General features: G+C 36.3%; 1 protein-coding gene across 5 annotated transcripts in view; it reads left to right on the top strand.

The window, feature by feature from the left end:
• Nucleotides 1-23,200, top strand: part of mctp1a (multiple C2 domains, transmembrane 1a) — a 171,961-nt gene that overhangs the window by 4,766 nt on the left and 143,995 nt on the right. The window contains exon 1 of one of the 5 annotated variants that reach the window (XM_038269863.1): nt 16,463-16,572. The exons of the other annotated variants lie outside the window; for them this stretch is intronic. The gene's annotated coding sequence lies outside the window, so the exon portion shown is untranslated. Of the gene's footprint in view, nt 1-16,462; nt 16,573-23,200 lie in introns of those variants that run through there. 5 annotated transcript variants of the gene reach the window in all.

Consider the following 23,200-nt stretch of genomic DNA (forward strand, 5'->3'; position numbering starts at 1 on the left):
AGTCTGTGGGAGTGGAGCTTAAACTCAGAACCCCCTCACACTCACCAGGTTTTGAGCATCCCCACAGCATGATACTGCCTTTGCAATGATTCACCAACAGGAAAGCCTTTATTGATATGAGGTACAGCATTAGGTCTCACACATTCTTGCAGCACATGCTTGTAGTTCCAAAAAGTTTCAATTTGGTATCATTCAACCAGAATAATTTCTTCCACATCTTTGCTGTAAACTGCCAAACTGGACTTGGATGCGGCTTTCTTTCGCAAAGCTCTGTTTTTGCAACATTTATAAAAGGAAAATGATAAATGTTGAAATTTAAAGTAACTTTCAGATTCTGTCTGTGAGAGCTTTTTATCCCAGCTTTAGAGTTTTCTACAACCTAATCCAACCAAAATTCCAATAAAATCTACTCAGGTTTCTAGTTGTGTAATGATGCAAAGAAAATTTAAAAGGTTTTAGAAATATGACTTTTTTTTTTTTTTTTTTTACAGGGCAATGTAATCTCATAAATAAAACAGAAACATTGAACCTAAGCAAAAGCTGTGTCCATTTTAAAAGTGAGTTATGATAAAGGTCTAGTGACAACCTCTGGATTCAATTTAATAATTGAATCAATCCAGAAAAAAAACAAAACAGAAGCTTTTACTTTAAGATTTGCAGTGCAAACTATATTTATCTTGTTCATGCGGGCGGCAGCAAAGCATTACAGGAAACTGACCAGCCTGAATAAACAAACAGATAATGTCAACATAAAAAGAGTGTTTTTTTTTTTTTACTTTTAAGGATGCTATTTTAAGTAATGAACCAAAAATGTTAACACTGTGGCAAGGAAATCTTTTGCTACTGTAGGTGTTTGCATTTGTTGTTTTTTTTGCACATAGTTTGCACCAATGGGCTAATGGCAGTCTGTATATAGTAACCTATCAGTCATTCCCTAACGGATGTAGCAAGAGCATCAAGTTAATCAGAAACATTTTTATTATACTATATTTATGATTATAACAAAAAATCTTAAGAGGTCAAAAAGAGCATTAATTATGACAGAATAAAGTTGTGAAAAACTACTGCACTGGACTAGATAGCGTGCAGATCTTTGCATGCAAGCTAAACAAAAAGCGTTCCAAGCAAAAGTTACAGTTAAGTCCTGTATAATGGATTTTATGAAAATAGTGAAACCCTACAGTGAAATATCTACATGCTTCTGGTCAGTGCAGATGAAAATCCTGATCTATGTATTCATCCAATTCCCATAATAACACAAAACAAAACAGTTTTAGATTTAGATGTATGAGGTGTGAACATTATTACTGATGCTGGTAAGATTATATCTTTCCTATTAAACCATATCTTTCTCGCTCCTTTTTCTTTTTCATCATCATCGTTTCCACTCCATGTTCTTTTGCATCTACACTGTTATAATCTGGGCACAAGAAGCAGTGAAAGTCCATCCATCTGGCAAAAGATATTAGAGACAATCAGAGGGTAAAAAGAGTGCTACTAAATTTGCATCAAGGCAGTCCTTTGCAGCTACAGTCATGTTCAAATGATCCTCACAAATATTGCGTTGAAGCTTGCAATTCAATATATTGTGCAGGTCTAGCAACAAGACGGTGTTGGCTTTTTATCAAATGGGGGATATTCCCAGTCACTGAGAAAAGAAGCTCCTCTGACTCAGCATTCATGATTATCATGTTTGTTTGAAACAACAGTACACAGTAGTGTGGGTGTAATTTAGGCACATATCTCAAGTAGCTTGCAGGAACAAATATGTGGGCTTTTTGTTTTCATTGCACACTGTATTGACAAGCAATGTCACCAACTGGCATGGTTATCTTATTGTTAGAATGATTGACACCCTATCAATTGATCATGAATCAAATTTGCACAAAATGTGTGAAAATCAACAGTTTAGCATGTGTTTTTACAATATGGCAGACATGTCATCATCTCTACATGTGATTTTGCATAATACAGCCTAACAGAAACAGATTTGGATGAAAGTAATGACAGAATAAAACCCTTTGTATCTCTCTGCATCTCTGCAATCTGCTCAATCTCCAGTTAAAGGAGGAACATAAAAAATAACCGTCTATATTTATGAACTGTCACATTAGTATTCTTCCACAACCAAGCCATCTTACTCTTCCGTTTACTAGTTTAAAATATTTATTATTCCAACTTGGAAAGTAGGTTTTTGTGTCAGAGACACTACAAGACTCAAACTCAAACATTCATGCCCTTTTCATTAATAAATCCATTATAAAAATGTATGTCTTTAATCAAGCTGACATAAGATCTGATATAATTTAAGGAAGATTAAAGTATTAAATATTCAAAAAGTAAGTTAATATATATAAAAAACACAAAGTAGAAGAATAACAGCAGATAGTCACACCCTCACTAATCCTGAGTTGTTTTAAAATGCAGATGCTTAAGCATGAATATGGTGTCTGGATAGTGTAGGCTTATTTGTGTAATAAAATGAAATGCACATGCAAAATATTAAATGTAATAATTAACTACATTCCATAAGTCTTGTTAAACCTACATAAATACAACTCCATTTTAAAGTCCTGTATCATTGTACATTTAAGACATAAGGATGACGCACTTGCTATTAGAGTTAATTAGCGAGTAAGTGATGTAGTTTTTATAAAACATATCCTACCTTATTATTTACTTTAGCTCACCCAGCTAAAGAAGATAATTTATCAAAAATCTATTAAGCTTTGTGCCAATGTTAGTTGTTCATTAGATTTGCTAATGTGGTGCTTTTAATGGGATATAAGCAGATGTCTGTCAGAATATTAAGCTTAACAGATTTTATTTTTGTGCTGTGACAATGTGGCAGTTAAAAACAGCTTACACTTTGCCTTGATGTAAGTTTAGATTAGGGTTTATTGCATTATTTATTATGGTTAAAAAATATTTCTAGATTCCCATTATCGATGCCCTTCCAGTCTAAAGTCTTTTTTAATTAAATCGAAAGTGTATTTCAGAAAACTGTATGTGTGAGAGGGGGGATATCATCTGAATGATGATAGCAGATCTCTCCTCCCTTGCAGTCCCTGTATCATTGTAGCTATTAACATTCTTACTCTTGTTTATAAGAAGGAAAGTTAGCTGTTTGGGAAGTCATGGCTTAAAAACTAAAGAAGCAGTACACAAAACTGTTATTAATGTTATTTTTTAAAGAACGTTCTAGTAAGATAAGAGTCAAAAATGGCAGGTGCTGAGCAGTAGATTGTATTCAAGTTAACCCATTCCATAGCCAGGGTACACTGGCAGTCTCGCTTCACCTTGTTAGACTGACAATATATAACTCAGTAGTCTGATTTTATCAAAGTCCACAGGTCCAAATTTTGTGGCCATATCAAAGATTACAGTGTTGATTAGGAAAACAGTTTATGGAAATGTATGATCTCAAATGTCCCTCAATGGGGTTATTTCTGTTAATATGAATACAGTTTATCAACAATTTTAACTGTATTCTTTGTTTGAGCAGATTAAAATGTTTGCACGCTTTCGTTGCATTGGTAAAAAAGTACAGCAAATTATCCCTAAATGCACTTTTTTATTTTCATCCATCCCCATCGTCCTTGTAAATAATCTTCCTATTTCACCTCTCGTTAACACTGTTTCAATTGTTTGTGTCCTTGATAATGACACATGTACCCTTTGAGAACTCTAGGAGGAAAAACCCACAACAACCTATCAGAAGAAAGGTCTGAGATACTCCCAAGACATGAACTGTGCACTGTGCCAGTATGTGGCCCTCAAGCTTTTTTCTCTGCTGTCTAAGCTGGTTTCATCTCATAATGCCCGAAATGATCTTACATGTAAACGCAGCACTTTACAGACAAAGACATAAAATAAACCCAAAAGACTACTGGAAAAATGTACCAATACCAGCATAATGCCAATTTAGCATTTTCAGTGGTTCTATTAAACAGGAAGTAAACCTAGTAATAATTGAAACTGATGATTAGCACAAAAGAAGAAAAAAAAAAACAGATTACTATTTAGTTTGATCAGTATTGGCAGTTTAAAATCCATCATGTAATCTCTTTGTCAGTAAGTAAATGTAACACTCTGCTATAGAGGTTAGTATTGGAGAAAAATCACACAAACTTAGCCAATGAATGAATAACTTTATTTACTGTCAATCCAGTATATTACTAATTTATTACATGCAATAATTATGTCTAATTATTGTAAATGAAATGACATATGTATAATTGAGTGCTTTTGTCTGAAAAGGGGTATGAAGAAGTAAATTCTATTTAATAATACCCCTTGTCTTTCCTAGAGTCCTTAACACAAACAATCTCACTCGTATGTTAAGATTCTTTCTTAACATACGGGTTCTTTCTACACCAGAATTCCACTAAGTGAGCAAAAAAATCAATTCATTTACATTTAAAGATACATAAAATCATGCCTACACACATCTTCATTCGTGCAATTATTACCCATAGCATACACAACCACAGCCATTGCAAGTCTGACACAGATACTTTTTATATTTATGCTGAATTTTGAAGCCTGGTCTCTATGTTATTCCACGCCACAACGCAAGGGGGAAAATCACAAACTAGCTAGGATTATGGGTGTCTGTGTGTTGGTTAGACGAGCTTGTTTGCCGTCTAAAACCCCTCATCCAATGCCTGATGACACACAGGGAATATGCATAATGTAGAGGGGATGTAGAATTGACCAATCAGAGGCCTCCTTTCTCTCCTCCCTGTGACGCTATCTGTGGCACTGTCTGCGGTCACCTACAATTTTGGGGAGGTGCACCAGAGTGTCTGCAGAAGGGAACGGGCATATCTGCTTTGACTGTGACACACGCAGATGGCCTGATTTCCGTTTTGAAGTGGCATATGCTGGTTGACAAGTGGCAAATGCCGGTTGAAAAAGTGGAATATACCAATTGAAAAAGTGACATTTACCAGTTGAGAAACGGCATGTCCCACTTCGAAATGGCATATGCCACTTTTCAAATGGTATGTTACCTTTTTTCAAAAGTGGCACAACAGATACCAGATTTTGGCTCTAGGTGTTGCTGGATTTTTGAGTGCATTTTAAAGGAAAATCTATATTCCAAAATGTTGGATGATAGATGTATGCGATTTAGGTTAAGATAAAGCAAGAGAGAGTCAGACTCTTTGCTGATGCTAGAAAGGCTGATGAAAGCACAGTGAAGGTGTCATGATCTGGCCTGATAGCTCACCTGCTTCTAACTGCAATTAATGTGGGCATTGTCAGTTTACTATAGCTCTCACGAATTTCAATGGTGAAGTCCTCCCGAAATCTTAAATAATTGTTGCTGATTGCAGGCGTGTCTATCAATTCCCATTGACTTTGCTTGTAAAGCGGGGGAGAATGGCGCTAGGCTTACCGCACCATGACGTCATTACCGGAAGATGCCAGGAGTGACATGTTAATATATTTGGGCAAAAATGGCCGCTCCCAGACTCACAAAAAATATAGTTTTTATTTTTTTTACTTATTAATGCTAAATTCATTAGATCAATGCAAACGTATTAGTTTTAGGTATAAATAATGGCTCACCGGTTATTCCTTGCTGACGGGACTTTTCTTTTAACAACCTTTATTCTAATGCTGTCTTTCCACCTGAAAAACTCATCAGTGTTGTTAGCATGTGCAGAGATGCTTGATAAACTACCTATTAGTGTACCCAAAATGTTTCCAGTTCGACATGTTTTGAATATCACCTTGAAGAAAAAGTGAAGCATTAGGTATTTCCATTACTTTCTCCTACTTTTAATGCCACAAAAATACAACTAAAAACAGAGCCAACTGTGAGCCTTCCTGAATACACTGGATGGGAAAGATGAAAAGGATGATAGACAGACACAGACAACAGTAATGTCTCCCAGGAGGTGGTTACTGTTTCTAGATTGAACAACACACAACGAGTAAAGGCTAAAGGATGTTTTCCCTGCTCCCCATGCAAATCAGACAATGTTGATTTGCAACTCAATGTTGGCCTCACTTCCTCCGTGGTGAGCGGATACCTAATTTATGCAAATGAGTCTTCTTGCAGTATTTGTAGTAGTACTAGTGGTAAACAAAAATTTTAGTAGGAGCTTCCCGAAAAGCTTCCCAATCACAAACTGTGCTGTTGCCTGTGAGGAATAATTCCTGCATCGTTGCTAAGAAAATGAATTTGTGGACATGCTACTGTATAAAACATTTCTGGTTGCCTTCCTGATGCATTATTGCAAAGGATATCCCTAGTCCTTATCCTAAATAACCACATTAGTTATTAATGGGCCCCCTTGTGAAAGAGCACTTTGGAATTTTAAATAAGCTGTTTAATATTTGTTTGATCTGTTGCCAACTTACCTATCTCAGAGCAGACTGTTGTTTTGGGTTGGAGTTGATTAATGACATTCGATGTGAAATCGCTGTTTGTTTAAGACTGGTTTAAAACAAATGTTGGACAACAATTCATTATTTAGAGATCACTTTTATTCTTATGTGAGGTTGTAGTTGTTCAGCAAATAGTCGCAGCTGGCTTCTGTTTTTATAAAGAACTCAGTAGATTGCTTTTATATCATAGAAGAGCATATTTCTGTGTGTATGTGGTTTCCAGTGGAGTCACTGTAATATCTGAAAGACTACTTTATTGATTCAGGCAGAAAAACTGACCAAAGGAGAGATTGGTTGATATGGGGGTAAGAAATATTTTCATGGAGCTCTCACATGAAAATTACCTTTCCTTTTTCGCTGTAATTTTGGTCCTACGCAGTAAGTGTTAACGCAGGAAATTAAGGAAGAACAGTCATTAAACTGTCAGAATAATCTGTGTGATATAAACTCAGCTGACTTTATAATAAGGTGCACAGGCAGCCATCTTGGCAGCTGGTGGTTTTACACATTGGGGAAAAATTTTTGCCACCATGACTGAGCAGCGCTGCATATTTTTGCCAGCTGCAATCCAAATAATATGAATAAAATTATTTGAACCTAAAGAATATGCAAAGAGTTAAAGCACATAAATCATCAAGGCGTGTACAGGTATCTCATTGCTGGTATTACGGCTGAAATAGTTAAATTTGAATAAATGTGTTTATTTCATTGATTGCAATATTTTGTCTTATTTTTTTTCTTATTCCAAGCAATATTCTCGTCGATTTCAACTGAATGGTGGGAATAGCAATAAAACTTAAGTGTACGGACTGAACTAGATTAATTGGGACTGTAGTATTTGACTACATTTTCATTAATAGGACTTTAGACTAACACTTATTTAAAATGTTGTCAAAATTGACATTTGTTCAATATTTGGATATGTCTCTTTAGATAGTCTGCAGGAATAAAAACATGATAGTTTACATCTTTGATCTGTCAGCAATGGCCAATTGTTCCCCGTTTTGTTGATGGCAATATATTTCCCATTTATATTTCTTTGAGATTTTCTGAACTCCTGTTAGCTTTCTACCAGTGAAATGCCGGGTGCTTTGATGTTTCTTCATTGTTCCTCAATGAACTAAATAGTCAAGCCTGCCTTGCATTAGTGACATTAAGCCATAAGGAATCCTTATGGTGAAACCCAGTAATCACTGCTTCACATTATGTATAACCTGAGTCAGAATTGGGTGTCCAAGTCTGCAGTTTTAAACGAGTTTTATAAAATACCTCTGTTTTTTTTTCTTATTTTGTCCAAGTGTGCTTGTGTATTTTTTAAGTACACTGCAGGCCTGGATCTAATCTGTGTTGGGATAGTGACAGAAGAGGAGAACAGAAGGAGTGTGCCAGCTCACCCCTACTGTTACACAGTACATTTTTAGGATAAGAAGTGTCCCTTTGACCGCTTTGGCAAACATTTTTAAACACATTGTATATTTCTGCCGTGTGGATACATTTTTATTTTCTGTCTGTTCGGGAAATCTGTGATTTAGGAACTGTAGTTAGAATTCATTTGCAAATCCAGTCCAGGTTGGTTGGTAATTATTTTCATTTTTAAGTTTAGAAAAGAAAACAGCATTTTAATGTAGCAAATCTTTTAGAACTAATTATTTGAATTTTAAAGAGTAAATTAGAATTCAGTATATTGCACTTTTTAAAATGATCCTTCCTAATGGGGGATCGGTTTTGTAGATTATGTCAAGCAAAAGCTTGCATTAAGTAATATAGATATGAAGTATTTACCATTACCAAGCTATAACGGTTAAATATTTTGAAATGCATGTTACTAAATCCTTATCATACAAATACATGTCATATTTAAGCAAGAAACGAAAACTAAGCTGAAACAAACCAGGGAAAAACTTAATTCAAGAGTGGAAAATACCAAATAAATTACCCCCAAACTTTAATTGATCCTCCTACAGTAGTTTACTTAGTTATTAGTATTATTTCTGTTATTAATATTGTATATATAAAATGGTGCTGTATTTTATATTGACTAAAACTGTATGCCTTTTTAATTAGTTTAGTTTGCATAGTATTACATGCGACAACTAATGTTTAGAAACATAGAAGTAATTCATGAATGGCACAATTATGATCAATTAGTTTATTTTTAATAGTGCACATTTAATCCAAAGCTGTATGTTTAGAATCAGCACAATGGGAATATAAAGGATCATTTAATGTGCTTAGTGACCTTAAATTTCTTGGCTTTCACTGATGTAACTGCCAGAAATGTTTCACATTTTGATCCAAACCCAGCTAGAAGCTCCCAGAATTTCAATGTTTTACAACACTGGCAGAGTTTTTAGGTTTAACTGTAGCTGAGATCAAACTCCTTCTGTTCTCTATTCCTCGTGATGAGGTTGGTGACATTGAAACCTCCATCTTCTTTCTTGCAGAGTGAACAGAACTGATAAACTTAACAAAAACCAACTTTCTTGTTAGTGTTTTGGTCTTACTGATAACTTTAGCCTTGTTATGCTGCTTCCACTCAGTGGATGCTCTGATGTAACCTGTTGTAGTCCTGGTCGGGTAATGATTGAGACAGGCTGACAGTCCGAGGCTCCCACTCTGCCTTGTTGCAGTCAAGTTGCCACGTGTGCCAAAATATATAGGCTTCTTTTTCATTTGACTGAAGGTTGCTCAGCTAAATAAAGCAGTTTTTTTCACACTTCCCTGTCTTGTTGGTAGGGAATTTCCAGTCCAAGTAATTAACAGTTTGTAATCTGACGATGCAAACTCTATGTGCTAGTATCTATGAAAGGAAGCATAGTGGCTCCTTCTCCTACCTCCTTCCTTCCTACCAGCAATATTTGAACAGCACTTATCTTGGCCAGCTCTAATGCACTTTTGCTTTGGCAAAAAAGCCCTTACCAATTTAATGCATTTTGATCCACTAAGTCAAAAGAATTAGTGTTTTACAGGTTTCTGCAGCATGTGATGGCTGCTGAGACGATAATAAAATCATTTGAATCATGGTGTTCTGGAAGAGAGACACATCTGAAACATGCAGAGAAGGGGTATTTGAATACCAGGCTGTGGTCTACCACTGCTTTAAACCATAGTTTTACGATTGACCATGTTTATGTCATGCTGTGTAAGATTTTAATTAAAGCTGGGTTGATTAGGTGTGTTTTTATTTCAGACTTGCCTTGTTTGACACCACTGGTGTAATGGAGGTGCTGCAGTTATTAGGAAAGTAGGGTTTGGGTTATCTATTTATATATTTCAGAATGTTTTAAAAATGCTTTAAGCTGTAGGGTTTTTTTTATATTTAGGAGCAAATATATTTGGTTTGTGTCCTTTCAGCTGCCCCCATATTCAGGGATCGCCACAGCAAGCCATTACAACTTCCTCACAGATTTGGTAACGCCGGGTAGCCTTCGTTACACAACTGGGATTCAAACTCAAGTCCCTTTATTACAGTCAAAGACTTAAAAACCACAGGGACTGTTCTTGTAATAAACAACAATGTGAAAGTGGATGAAGTATTGTTTGTGGATGCAGAGGCTGGGAAATGTTGCTTAATATTTGAAGCATAATAAAGTTTGACTATATAAAGAAGAAATGCGAAGTAAAGCGATTTTCTTGGCATTGGAGTAGAGCTTAGAGTAAAGAAGCAGCTCCATGCTGGAGATAGATGAAGAAAATGCAGGAAGAATCCTCTATAGTCCAAATAGCCTACTTTCCTGCTTGTTGTTGATATGTACCTTTTTTTATCATGCTGAATCTAACTGAATAACTCATTTCCTGTCCTCTGGAGACGTTGAAGACAAGGGGACATTTTTAAAACTTTAACCCCCTGTGTCTCAGCAAGATAACAAGAGAATAGTATTAAGGACATGGACTGAGTACTTCTTTAGAGTGCAGATAGCTGTTTGCAGAGCAGTCAGTGCAGTCGGTAGGGCAACACTAATCACATCACTGACATTGTGCTGAGCACACTTAAACACAGATAAAACTCTTCCCCTGACAGGTTGGGTTAGGCTAACCGTAGCTTTTCTGACAGCTACTAACATTCTTTGAGTTCATTCATTTTTTGTAGCCTATAAAATGTAAATCTATTCAAAATTAGAATCAATTAAGCCAAATGTGGTCATTGTGGGATGTTTAATGATATAAATTATACTTCCATATGTAACGTGTCCTGATGAAGGATATTTAAAATTTTCATATGAGGGGCTTTGATTTGTGGGGCATGCAGTCACATACATTATCTGAGAAAGACCTCAGATAAGTAATGCAATGTTGTTGTTTTTTTTTACAGGTTTTATCATTATCATGATAGTACCACAAAATACTGTGATAAGATTTTCAGTCTATTATCGTAATAAGATTTAAAGTCCTTATTCTTTGAATTTTTCATCCCCGGTATAATTTATCATGAAAATCAATTTGATAAATGATGATCATAGCTGAACACTGTGTTCCCAAACATCAGTGTATTTCATCCTGCATGCCCTGCAGGATGGTAGTTCTATACCATATGTAGGATTCAAATGATATGATATGCTCACCATGCATAGTAGAACATAATATAGGGGGTTAGTATACTACTGTATATACTCAGTTGAAAATGCATGCTTACAATGTGGGTGTTTTTACTGCCAATGCTGGTCTCTTAATTTGTGAAACACCCTTAGAAGAGATTTGGTGCCACCTGCTGGTAAGAGTCTGATTTAACTTCCAAGAGAACTGAGACTTTCGTGCAGTTAGCACTTTGATACATAATTAGGAAAGCTTTCAGGTGTCTTCCAATATTTCCTTAGCAAGATAATCAGACAATCTCTCTTTCTTTACAACAAGTGATATCCCGATTTTCCATTGCTCTTTATCTAGGTTAATAGACTAAGCCAAAGAAGTATTTTCCTGAGTACTGGAAGGAAAATTATACATTGTTTTTTACTTTTTGATTACATAAATTATACTCAGAAAAATAACTTTGAATTCAGTTCACTTCAATCTTGCTATTCTAAAAAACCCCAACAATATACATTTCTACATGTGCAGATTTTTTAAGTATAAATGCTGCAGTTCTGTGAAGGCCTCTAAAGTTTGATGAAGAACATAGTGAAAAACCAGCATCATGATGATGAAGGAACACAGCAGAGATAAAATCATTGATCAGATGGACATTAAATGGAGAAAATACTTATTGGAAACTGAAGAGCTTCAGAGATTCATTGCTCACATTGGAGAAAGTGTTTTCTAGTTGTGCACTCAACCCAGTAAAAGATGCAGGGGATACAGCGTGTGTGGAGCAACATGCTGTTAACGGATAAACACAAAATGGACATTTTTGGCCTACATGCATAACACTTAGTGTAGCAGAGAACATTCAAACATTTAGACCTGCCCTCCCATTACTGTGTATTTAATGCATATAGTGTATCTCTAGTTCTTACCATAAATTATATAAACATTAATAGGACCTGCTGTGGCTGAGCACTCAAGACTGATTGAAAATGATGTAAAAAAAAACAAAGATATGTTATTTAAAGACTATTTTGACTGTTATTTTACCTTATTGATAGTTTTACTGAAAAACAATGTTGGTTTAAAATAGAAAGTATAAGTTTAATAACTCAGAGGAACAAACATTAGAAATTATTTTAACATTTTACCCTCTTCCTTTTATACTGAGTTAATCTCAAACAGTTCTATTAGCGAACCCTGTGTGCTCTAGGAAGTATAATTGCAGCTCCTCTTACAAAACTAAAGTATTGATAGGAGCTTTGGAGGTTTTTCACACGTTAGTAATCTCAGGCTTTTTTTCCTTTGATAGGTGAATCTTAATGTAGGCGTCTGGAAGCTTGTTCTTCGTTCTCTCATGAGTAATCTTTTGATATCATTAAAAAAAAAAAGGCAATGCTCTGAATGTTTTCTAGCAGAGAGTGGGAGATGATACTCTATGAGGGATTAGCACATTTTAGATGTGCTTGGAAGGACTGTGGGGTCTTGCATGAATTCCCGTACTGGATGATTCCCTCCCTTCTTCTATCCTCTCATGCAAGCCCACTCCATTAAAGGTGAGTGTGAAAAGACAATGTTATTCTGAGTAACTTCTGGGCTTCAAAAGTCTATAAATATAAAGCCTTTTATGCTTTTTTTTTTTAAACCAAAGTTGCTGTTAGTACCAATAAAGCATAATAAGCACATTTCATATGTTTGCACAAGTAGAATAAAGGTATCATGAATATTAATGTGTTTATTATCTTTCTGATCATTGTAGGTGAGATATGGTGAGATATAAGTCTTCATATTTAATATTTCAATTTTAAGATGGTCAACCTTAAAGGTATAGTGGAGGATATCCCAAAAAAAAAAAAGCACATGCACAACCCTGTACCCCCTCCCGATAGGGAAGGCGTGCAAAATTATGCACAAGCCCAATTCTCCTCGTTCACGCTGTTTAAAAGTTGCTGTTTGCATTGCTGAAAATAAATATATGTAATATTAAATTTTAATAATTGTCTCTCAATTTTCTCTAACTTGTCATCAGTATCAGTCTGTAGATTCTGTGCCACATTATCTGAATATAAAAAACAGCAACAGGAAACACTTTAAGTGAACAGCTTACAATTTTTTCATTATTTTGGTTCCCCTGTTTTGTGCTTCCCTGGGCTGCTAGCGCCCATTTCAACAACTGACACTTTTTGGAGAGTTGCTTAAAAAAGGAATTGCTTCTGTAATATAACCTTAAAACAACTCCTAATTATTCACTGTAACTCCCTCTGAAGCATTGAGAAATAATATGCTGGAGACTGGTTATTTTTTACTGAATAACTGCAGTTACAAGCTTTCTGCAGAGCATGACATTCAGAGAACAGAGTAATCTCTGTAGCGTTCAGGGTCACTCGTCTTCTTGAAGTATCTCCCACTGGTTTGTTTTAAAGGGATTGAACAATTTGCCGAGACGTCTGATAATTTTCCTCATGGTGCCTATTTGTCCCGGTTCTTTTCCTCTTCTGGTTTGTTTCTCTGATTCGAAAGCTGCTGCTTGTTGAACATTTCTATGATGTTCCAGGCTTGTTTTCCCGTTCGTATCGTGCTTGTTCATCGCCTCCTGCCACTGTTCCATCCACAGCTCTTCCTCTTCTGCTTTATCTCCAACACTGTCTTCGTTGCTGATTGTAAATGGCATGGGAGTTTCGGGGCATTTTTTCCTCTCTGGTTGGCAGCTCCGACCTACAGAAGGGTCACCTGATAGTGCAGCAGGGAGATTCTTTATTCCTGCATCTCCAATGTGTCTGTTCACCATTTCATATTCATTGGAGATGCCGAAAAGCCTCTCAGAGCCTTGATCTGGTCTTGGTGAGCTTCTGTTTGGATAAGGCATCACAGAAGACAGTGTTTGTGAATAGTTTGTGTTCACCTCACATTTCATTTACATTCCAACAAGAAACTTTTCAACTGGATCCAATAAAAATAATGTGTTAAAAATGTGACGGGAAAACAGCAAAACATACAAATGTGCCCGTCGTTTATCAGTTTGTGAGGAAAAGCTGTACCTGAAGGGTGGGACGGTGTCTGGTGTCTTTGCTCTTGCTGTTGCCATCATGAAATATTCTTCCCTCTTACTCTGTGAAGAATCAAACTTTTTTTTTATAAATGAGAAAGATAATATAACAAGATAATTAAGTCACAATACTGTTGAGATCAAATTCGTATGAAACGACAATAACACATAAATAGGCAACCAATGTATTGTTAAGAGCCCACTAGTGGTGCTCTTTTCCGCTTAACAGCTCACTTACAACACATAAAATTGTAAAGCCTGGGTACTTACCACTGTGAGCTAAGAAGATGATTTCTCTTTCTTTTGTTTGCTGTACCTCTGACTGGAAATGTCTTTTTGTGTCTGTTTTAAAATAGCTTATTTTGAAAGTTGCATGTTCTGTTGTGCTTGGTTGCCATAGTGTTGGATTAATTAATTGTACATAAGTTATTCTACTTTAATCATATTACTTTAATCATATTATACTTACACATTTTGTTATCTATCTTACTCATATTACAAAGAGTGTTAAAACATTTAGTTTTGTTTGCTGTGTCATTAATGTTTTGTAAGTCTGTCCAGGAGGGGTGCTGACTGCTGTTAACAGATGCTGTTAAGGGTATGGAGGAGCATGGAGAACTGTGCAACTAGATAAGGAGAGGGGTTCTCCTTATCCTATGATGTTGTATGATGTTGTACGAAAATTCTGGTTTCAACTGGGTTCTGTTCCCTCCCACTTTAGCGGTTGAAACCACATTGTAATCAGGGCGTTCCTTCAATAAAGAGCTTAGGGGGCAGAGACTGCTTCAGAGTGGGTTAGAGATTGTAACTGAATGCAGTTTCTGATCCCCTCTCCTTGCAAGTGAATTATACTCAATTCTCTGTGTCTTTCTTTGTGCAGGTTGCTGAATAAGGTGTTTGGTGTTTAAACCTAACACATAGAGCATGGTACTTTTTCATTCCAAATCATAACATGCACTATAACTGTTAAAAAAAAAACAACAACTGTTTTTACATGTCTGATAAACCGTTTTACACTGGAGTCTGTGATTAACTCTATACTAAATGGCATGTACTTATATAGCACCTTTATTCAAGTTAGGAGACTTGACCAAAGCACTTTACACTACATTCATTCACCCATTCACACACTGATGGTGGCAAGCTACATTGTAGCCACCTCTGCCCTGGGGCTCACTGACAGAAGCAGGGCTGCCGTAAACTGGCGCCATCGGGCCCTCTGACCACCATCAGTAGACAATGCAGGTGAAGTGTCTTGCCCAAAGACACAACGACACTGAAAGTTGGAGTCGGGGCTTGAACCGTCAACCCTTCGATTTCAGGGCAAACTCCTACATCCAACGCCCCACTAACATTGTGTGCTCTACTGAAAGGAGTTCAGTCAACTCATTGTCATGTTTAAGAATGTCGCCTGAGATTACTTGATTTTGTGTATTAACCTGCAGGAGGCTGGAATCTGTAGGGTGTTTTGTTGGAAAAGGTTGTAGGAAGTTGTCCTTAAGTGTTTCTAAGTTGGATTCTAAGGTGCCCAAACTCCTGTGAGAAAATATCCCCTCACCTTTAGGACGATGCAGCGTGAATCCATGTTTTTAATGAGTTTTATGGAAAATTCTAACCATTTAATCTGTATATTGCACCCAAAATTGCTACCTCGTCACTCAATCTTTTACCTTTCTATCTATTGTGACAAGATTTTCTCTCTCAATCCAGATCATTTTTAGTTTTTGACTAACTGGTCTGACCATGAAAACCATCCAGTTCAGTGTAACTTAAATGCCCCTTGCTCCTAATCTAATGCCTTATATTCCGCAAACCTCAGTTGGAAAATGGATTAAATAAAATACTCACCCAAACCTAACAACATTTTACTAACAGAGGAATAACTGAAGAGTCTAAGTCAGGAACAAGACTAGATAAGAACTGATGTTTCTCCATAAAAAAAAAATGGTAATGAGGAACATTATCTCTTAATCCAATTGTTTAAGTAGTGCAAACCTTTAATTTAAATTGATCCAGTAAATTCTAAAATTATTTTTAGACTTTAATTTATCGTTGCAAAGGTTGGCCACGAATATGGTGGTGCTATTTATTGCACATACTCAGGCTTATTTCCATTTCCCATTCCGGACCTCTCTGCCTGTTTTAATTTCCAACAGGTGGTCAAACCACTTCAGAGACGTGATTATGACCACAGGCCATAAGCACTGTCACACTCCTGACTTACTTGAAATTCCATATTATTTTAAAGCCTGTGACTTTGAGCTTTGTTTAAAAGCCTGCTGCTAATTTGTTTTGCTCTCTCGTATCCGGACCTCATGTGTTCGTTGTATGCTGACGGAAGAGTGGTTGAGAAGTTGAGGGATACTGACTTTGAATTTCTCATAACATTTTTTACGCTTCTAGACAAAGACATGTTCAGTATAAGAATACTTTGAAATACTGTCGGCAAAGATACTGGACAAAAACACTCATGGCATGCATGCTACCATAATAGCTGTATGCGTGGAAAGTAAGTTTACTCCCTGAGCAACAACAGTTGTGCTTTCTGCTTTGATGGAGCGGGAATTGACACATTACCAGAGACTTTTTTGATCCACAACCAGGACAAGGTAAAAGTAAATTTTTTTTTTTTAACATGAATGGATTCTGGTTTTTTTTGTAATGACTTGAGAATTCAACCAGATATAAATGTGAATGCTTAAGAGATTTATGAAAGACAAATCCTCTTGATAACAGCGCGTCATCACTGACAGTAACTGCTGGGGAGAGAGACAGGTTAGTTAAGACTTGAATGATTTCAGAAAAACTCAGCAAGAGCCACTAACCTTCTCTGGATTCTACTGGAGGCTTAAATCGTTTGCTTTGGGAGCTTACAGCAGGTGAATAGGAGAGAGGACAGACCAGCTTTCCTTACATACAGCCACTGATCTTTAAAGGGCACCATATTAACCTTGGTAGTTCTCCATTGTCAGATTCAGAAAACAGGATAAAAACTTAGTTACTCATGGGCAAACAGATCCAGGGATGAGGTTTGAAGCAAGTAGCAGAGCAAAAAGTAAATGAAGTTGATTGGTCAGGCCACAATCATAACAGTCATTAAATATGTTGATCTACCGGTAATTCTGGTGTCTGGAAGGGGGGACAAGAGGTAATACTACTCTAAACATGGAAAAAGGGGCTTACTGTGAGAGGCTGGATGGTTGGTGTTGAGTATGGGTCTGGTTATCTTGGTCATTGTTAATGAATGTTGGTCATTTTCCTGACTAATTATCTGCTATTTTGAAAAAAAAACCCAGTTCTTTTTCATTTTATTGTTTGTCTCCTAACTGTGCTGTCCAAGCAACACTTTGAAAATGTTTTAACCCTTCTATTCAGTCAAATCTTTGAAGGTTGAGATCTTTTTTTTTTTTTTTTTTTTTTACTTTTCTACAGTCTACAGCTATAAAGAGAAATAGAAAGATAGAAAAGTCAGGAAAATCCAACAAGAACAGCTTGACTTTGCTTCAGGTTAATCTAATTTAATTTAGGAAATGATCAGTCAGAACTCACGATGAACACATTTTAAAATTAAATCAGAGGTCATTCTGATTTAATTGAATGTGTCTCATTATTCAAAGTATTCTTTTACATTACAGGAATCTGGCATTATAAACAATGAGACACTTATAGAGATGTTGGTCCTATTGTACAATAACTTCAAGACCAAATGTGTATTGTTTGTCAGTGCACGATGTAGGCCTCAGTAATTCTTTCGCAGAAGGCATGAGTAGAACTTTTCAAGTTTATGTAATAAATCTATATAATGTGGCACAACAGAAATAAAACAAACTTCTCATTATATTCCATCTATTAAATAGGACTTTAGACCTTTAAAGCCCTTGTAATATATATATATATTTTCCAATTTTCTGATCTTAAATCTATAAACTTCTTGGTATTTCAATAAGATTATATATAGTACATTTTAACACGCTAAGGATTTCACTCATTCTGCTTTACAAAATTGCTAAATCAAAGTCAAATATAGTATCTGAATGGTTTTGAATGTGAGTGTAAGGACCTCCAGCTCGAAGGTGAATGTCTAACTCTTTCTCAGCTCTTTTTGCAAGTTTTCTCTCACTGTTGTCTTGAATTTAGCTCCATTTATCATGCTATAAACTCTGGCAAGCTTTCTAATATCCTGCTGAAGAAGGGCATGCCCACAGCACAATGCTGCCACCACTATGTCTCATTGTGGCTCATGACTTCAATGTTCAGATTTATTTAATAGGCTTTTGTGTATCTGACAAAAAGTTTCTATTTGGTCTCATTTTACTTGGGGGATTACTCCATGTTTTCTGCATCCTATAAATAGTTTCTTTTTTTTTATTATTGGACTTCTTCAGGTCAAACTTCCCTAAACAAAGATTTGTGAAGTTCACAAATGTGTCAAGAGATTCCCCCATGGATCCAAGGATTTCTGCGACTCGTACTGAGTTGCACTCTTGACTACTTTACTGGTTAATGTTACCCTTGCCCATCCTGTTAGTTTGGGTAGTAAATGTATATTTATAGATTTTCAATTATGCCACATCCTTTTCATTTTCACAGGGTCAATGCAATAGGGATCATTGTGTTGTTCATTAGTCTATGAGCTTACCCCTGACTCGTCTTATCTGTTTCCATAGTCTTTTCTAGCTGTGCATTAATGCTCCCAATCACCATCTGAAGCCTTAACAGGTCAGGGTTTGTTTTTTTGTTTTATGATGTAAAAGAAAGAGGAGCAATTATGATTTTAAATCTTTGTTTCAGGTTTAACTTGACAAGTTTAGCAACAGTTTTACTCTGGTGGCTGAACCTTTCTCCATCCTTGCTCTGAATAGCGATGGGCTTACAGTGAGCATGTACATGAATAAACGTGACTTCCAAAAATAAACTAATTCATATCAATAGTACTAATAGCATACCATAAAAGGAAGGGCTCATAGAACAGCAAATATGGCATTTTCAGCCCAAACAATGTTACACATCCTATTCAGAGACCTTAAGGACCAGCACCAAATACCCTATGTAATCTTCTATTAACCCTTGAAGAGCCCTGAGGGATAAGCAGAAGAAGATGGATTGGATATTTCACAATGAAGGCAGTTATTTTAAAAAAGAGCTTTGTAGCGTTTATAGGAATAAGTATCAAAGAAAGACTGCTGAGTTCTTAGTTTGTAACAGAATAACATGGTGGTGTAAATGTGGGTGGTGTTCCAATGAAAGACGATGAGTCACAAGATAAAACTTCTAAGGTCTGCTACTACAATTTCTCAGGTCTTGAGTGTAGGCTGCTGTGATGAAACATGGTGTGCTGGATGTCTCCATAGGTTTTGAAGTATTTAGAAATGTTTCCAATATACCCTGCTGTATGTTTTTTCTTTTAATGCAAACCTTTTTCTAATACTTCCAGATCTGTTTGGACTAGCTTCTGCTTTACTTGGGGTAGCTGATAATGATTCCTAGACAAGACAGCTTCTTATCAGAAGCCATAAATCCATCTGGCCCAAATTTAAAGAACTAGGGTTTTCCTGATTCAACTATTACATTTCTGATATAATGCTGATATTTAGATTATTAGATAGATACTTTATTAATATATATATAAACATATTAAATACAATGAAATAAGAAAAATATATATATGTTGCAACTTTAAGAACTGACTAATATTGACCCAATACAATATCAGGTTAATGGGTTGCATAGAGAAAGGCATTATGTTTTTATCAGCTTGGAATATTGTAGGTGCAGGGTGATATAATCCAATATGATTTTTTTTTGCTCTGTGCAATGTAGTGGGAAATAGTATTCAACTATTTGCTTCAGTTAAATAAATGGAGATAGATGGATTGCACTCAGTTGCACTTTATTTTGATCTTTGCAAAGAGAGAACAGTTCATCATACAGCCCTTATTGGTTGGTAATCAGCCCTGTTCTGCCTGGGCGACGTTTGTTTCCACTTACTTACAATAATGGAAAGTTGTCAGAGTCAAAACACATTACAGTCACTTTGGTTAAACAGTAACATGTTATGAATAAACCTTGAGAAAAAAGTCTGGTTTGTCATGGGAAGAAGGTATGTATTGTCTAAAAACACCCTCAGACAGGGTAATTGTTTGGCCTTGCTGGTGAAACAGGCTGAGTGAAAACTTTTATAGTGAGTAAATTGGATAAATTAATAAAAAAAAAATCTGACCACAATAACATCACAGATATGTCATTTACAACGAGAAAATGCCACCTGCTACATATTTATATTTTTACAACACTTGATGAAACAAATTAAATGAAAGTACCAAGAAATTGCTTTTTTATTTGATCGTAAAAGCTAATAGTTAATGAGGCAGTCTAACTGAGCACTACAGTTAGAATATCTTATTTTTTCCAACTATCTTCTGGAGCAGGGGTCTCCAACTTTTAGAATCCAAAGAGCCATTTTGCCCCGAATCTGGCTGATTAATAGTCAATCAGATCAATAGGGTGATCTGGTTGATTAATAGTTGTTTAGAGATATCTTTGTTAAAGGGGAACATCGTTTTTTTTTTACATTGGCCCTTTGATTTTACCTTATTACATCATGTTCTACTCAACCATATTATTTTTGTGTCATTTGGAGCCTTTCTGAAGATATTCGGTTTTGTAATCCAATTTACTTCTTCCTATGGGCAATGAGTTGAAGGCACAAACTAAGCTGTTCATAATTTATCATTTATGGTACGCCAGCATTCATAACATGTAGGCGAATCACTGTGCCCCAGACATCCGCGGTTATATTTTTTATATTTATATTTTTTTAAAACAAAGTGGCGCGTGTATGACGTCACCCGCGTGCCGCACTGGAGTTGTGACATGCAGCCCCGGCCACAGGCGGCTACGCTCTACCCCTTCTATTCATTCGGCTAGCTAATCTGAATCTTTAATTCCATTTCAAGAGCGAGATCATCTGTGGTAGTAGCACTAGACATCTTCCAGGCATGTGAGTAAAACTAGCTGCAGTTCGACGGACAGGATGAATGAATGGTAGCCGGCGCGCGCGGATGACGTCATAACAAGAACATGATGTAATAACGTAAATTCAAGGGGCCAATGTAAGAAAAACGGTGTTCCCTTTTAAATGTCTGCTAAACAAAGCCTAAAGCACAAAGCACAGATTTATATGATCATAAATGTCCGTTAAATACATGTTCTATGAAATAACTCAGTGCATTATTTATTTATCTATTTCGTTATTTAAATATTAAAGATACTATTCAATTCTAAAATGCACAATTTAATAATAAAATATAACATTAAATAATAAAAAATAACCCTGTGACAGACTAACGAAATGTCCAGGTTTACCCCCTCCTTTCACCCAGACTGCTACAGACCCCACTGTGACCTTGACAGATAAGCAGAGGAAGATGGATGAATGGATAATTAAAAATATACATGAAAGGAATTAGATGAAGCCATTTAAAATTTACTCACCTCAATTTATATGTATACATAAATATAGATTAAGTAATTATGGGGATAAGAAAACCTTCAGGTCTAAGTTCCAAGTTAATAAATAAGTTTATTAAGTTAGTAAATAGTTTTGGAAGAGCATCTGCTCTCAGGTCAGGTTCCTGTGCATCAGTTCATTCTTTGGCAGTTTAAAATAAGCTCCAGCACCAGTTTTAAATGTAATTCCTGTTGAAGCATAAAAGTGACACAACAACAACCTTTATGGCTTCCCATTAACAAAATTCACTGAATGCAGTGTGGTTCAACGTTAAACTGGCAAGATGATGAGTGGGAGTTAAAATTTATTCTCTGTGCATTTTCTTATCAGTATTGACCTTTCTCTAATTACAGTCTGTTTGAGTGGGAGCATCTTTTGATGCTCTGTTGGTGTATTTAGAAAGGACTTAACCTACATGTCTGAAACCCATTTTCCATGAAACAAACCTTCCTGTTCACAATTCTTAATACTTTGCGTTTATTATGAATTTTAACATATTTCAGTTATAAATAAACAACTACCAAATTCACAAAATGCCTGTTAATTTTAGGGGCTTTAGTCTGCATTAGTCGTGGTTATAAACTTTACTCCAGTGTTCTCAATGATAGGTTTGTCAATTAATTGGAGATTTTCAATTTAGTAACAGATAAAATGTTCTGGAAAACATTTCTCCTTGGTTCCACCTTGGCCCTATTGTGGCTCCACCTTTCTTGTACCTCATTCAAAACAGTTATGTTATCTGATATGTTATATACAGTATGCTGCTATATGTTTGGGCTGCTGGATCACATGGGGACCACTGTGCTTCATTCTGCTTCATTCAATCTCTATTCTCCCACTCTGCGTTATTTGATAAGTTCCACTTATAACTTTATGCTCTTTCAACTTTTTCCTGTCATAGTAGCTTCATCTGTTCTGCTTTTGTTCGGCTGTGACTCCATTCTGGATTGAATTATCAGTTGTGCTGCTGCTATTGTCATCTCTGTTTATAGATGTTGGAGCTTGGCTGTTTACAGTGTAGTCCTGTTTCTTTTATTGTGCCTAGCAGAATTGGCTTGGAGCTTGTCCGCCTTGCTGTGTCTTACCTGGATGAGGCTGCCTGTGGAGCTGGTTCACAATTACCATTTGTATCTTTGCTTCTTTCTTTATGTCTGCTTCTGCCTCCTTGAACCCCAGTTGGCCCCGGCAGATGGCCGCTCACACTGAGCCTGGTTCTGCTGAAGGTTTATTCCTGTTAAAAGGGAGTTTTACTCTCCACTGTCTCTACAAGCATGCTTGGTGTGGGAGATTGCTGAAGAGTCAACAACAAAATGCAAGTGAAGGTCGACCCTGCAGGCTCATCCGGTTATGATTGGAACAGATTGACCCAGAATTCCAACCAGACAATCATTGTGAAAGCTTAACACAGTTTATTGACACAAAACTGTTGCAGGTGGTGTCAATGACTAGGGCAGGAACCTCTGGATAAGGAGACAGAAGATTAGTAACCAGGCTAGCTTTACAATGTGCATCAATCACAGACGTAATGATCACTAATCTTCTCTAAGTCCTCAGTCTGCGAAGAACCAGGTTAGGTACAAACTGGTTCACAGTAGCGCTGATGTTGATGTCATTGGTCAGGAAGTCCCACAGAATAACTCCCGCTGAGTTACGATGATCCATGGTCAGACAGAGCATCTGAACTGTGAAAACAATAGTAGGCAGGAGGAAAAAAACAGAATCTGTAG

The sequence above is a fragment of the Cyprinodon tularosa genome, unplaced genomic scaffold, assembly GCF_016077235.1.
Source record: "Cyprinodon tularosa strain WSP-4 unplaced genomic scaffold, ASM1607723v1 ctg74, whole genome shotgun sequence".
NCBI classification, from domain to species: domain Eukaryota; kingdom Metazoa; phylum Chordata; class Actinopteri; order Cyprinodontiformes; family Cyprinodontidae; genus Cyprinodon; species Cyprinodon tularosa.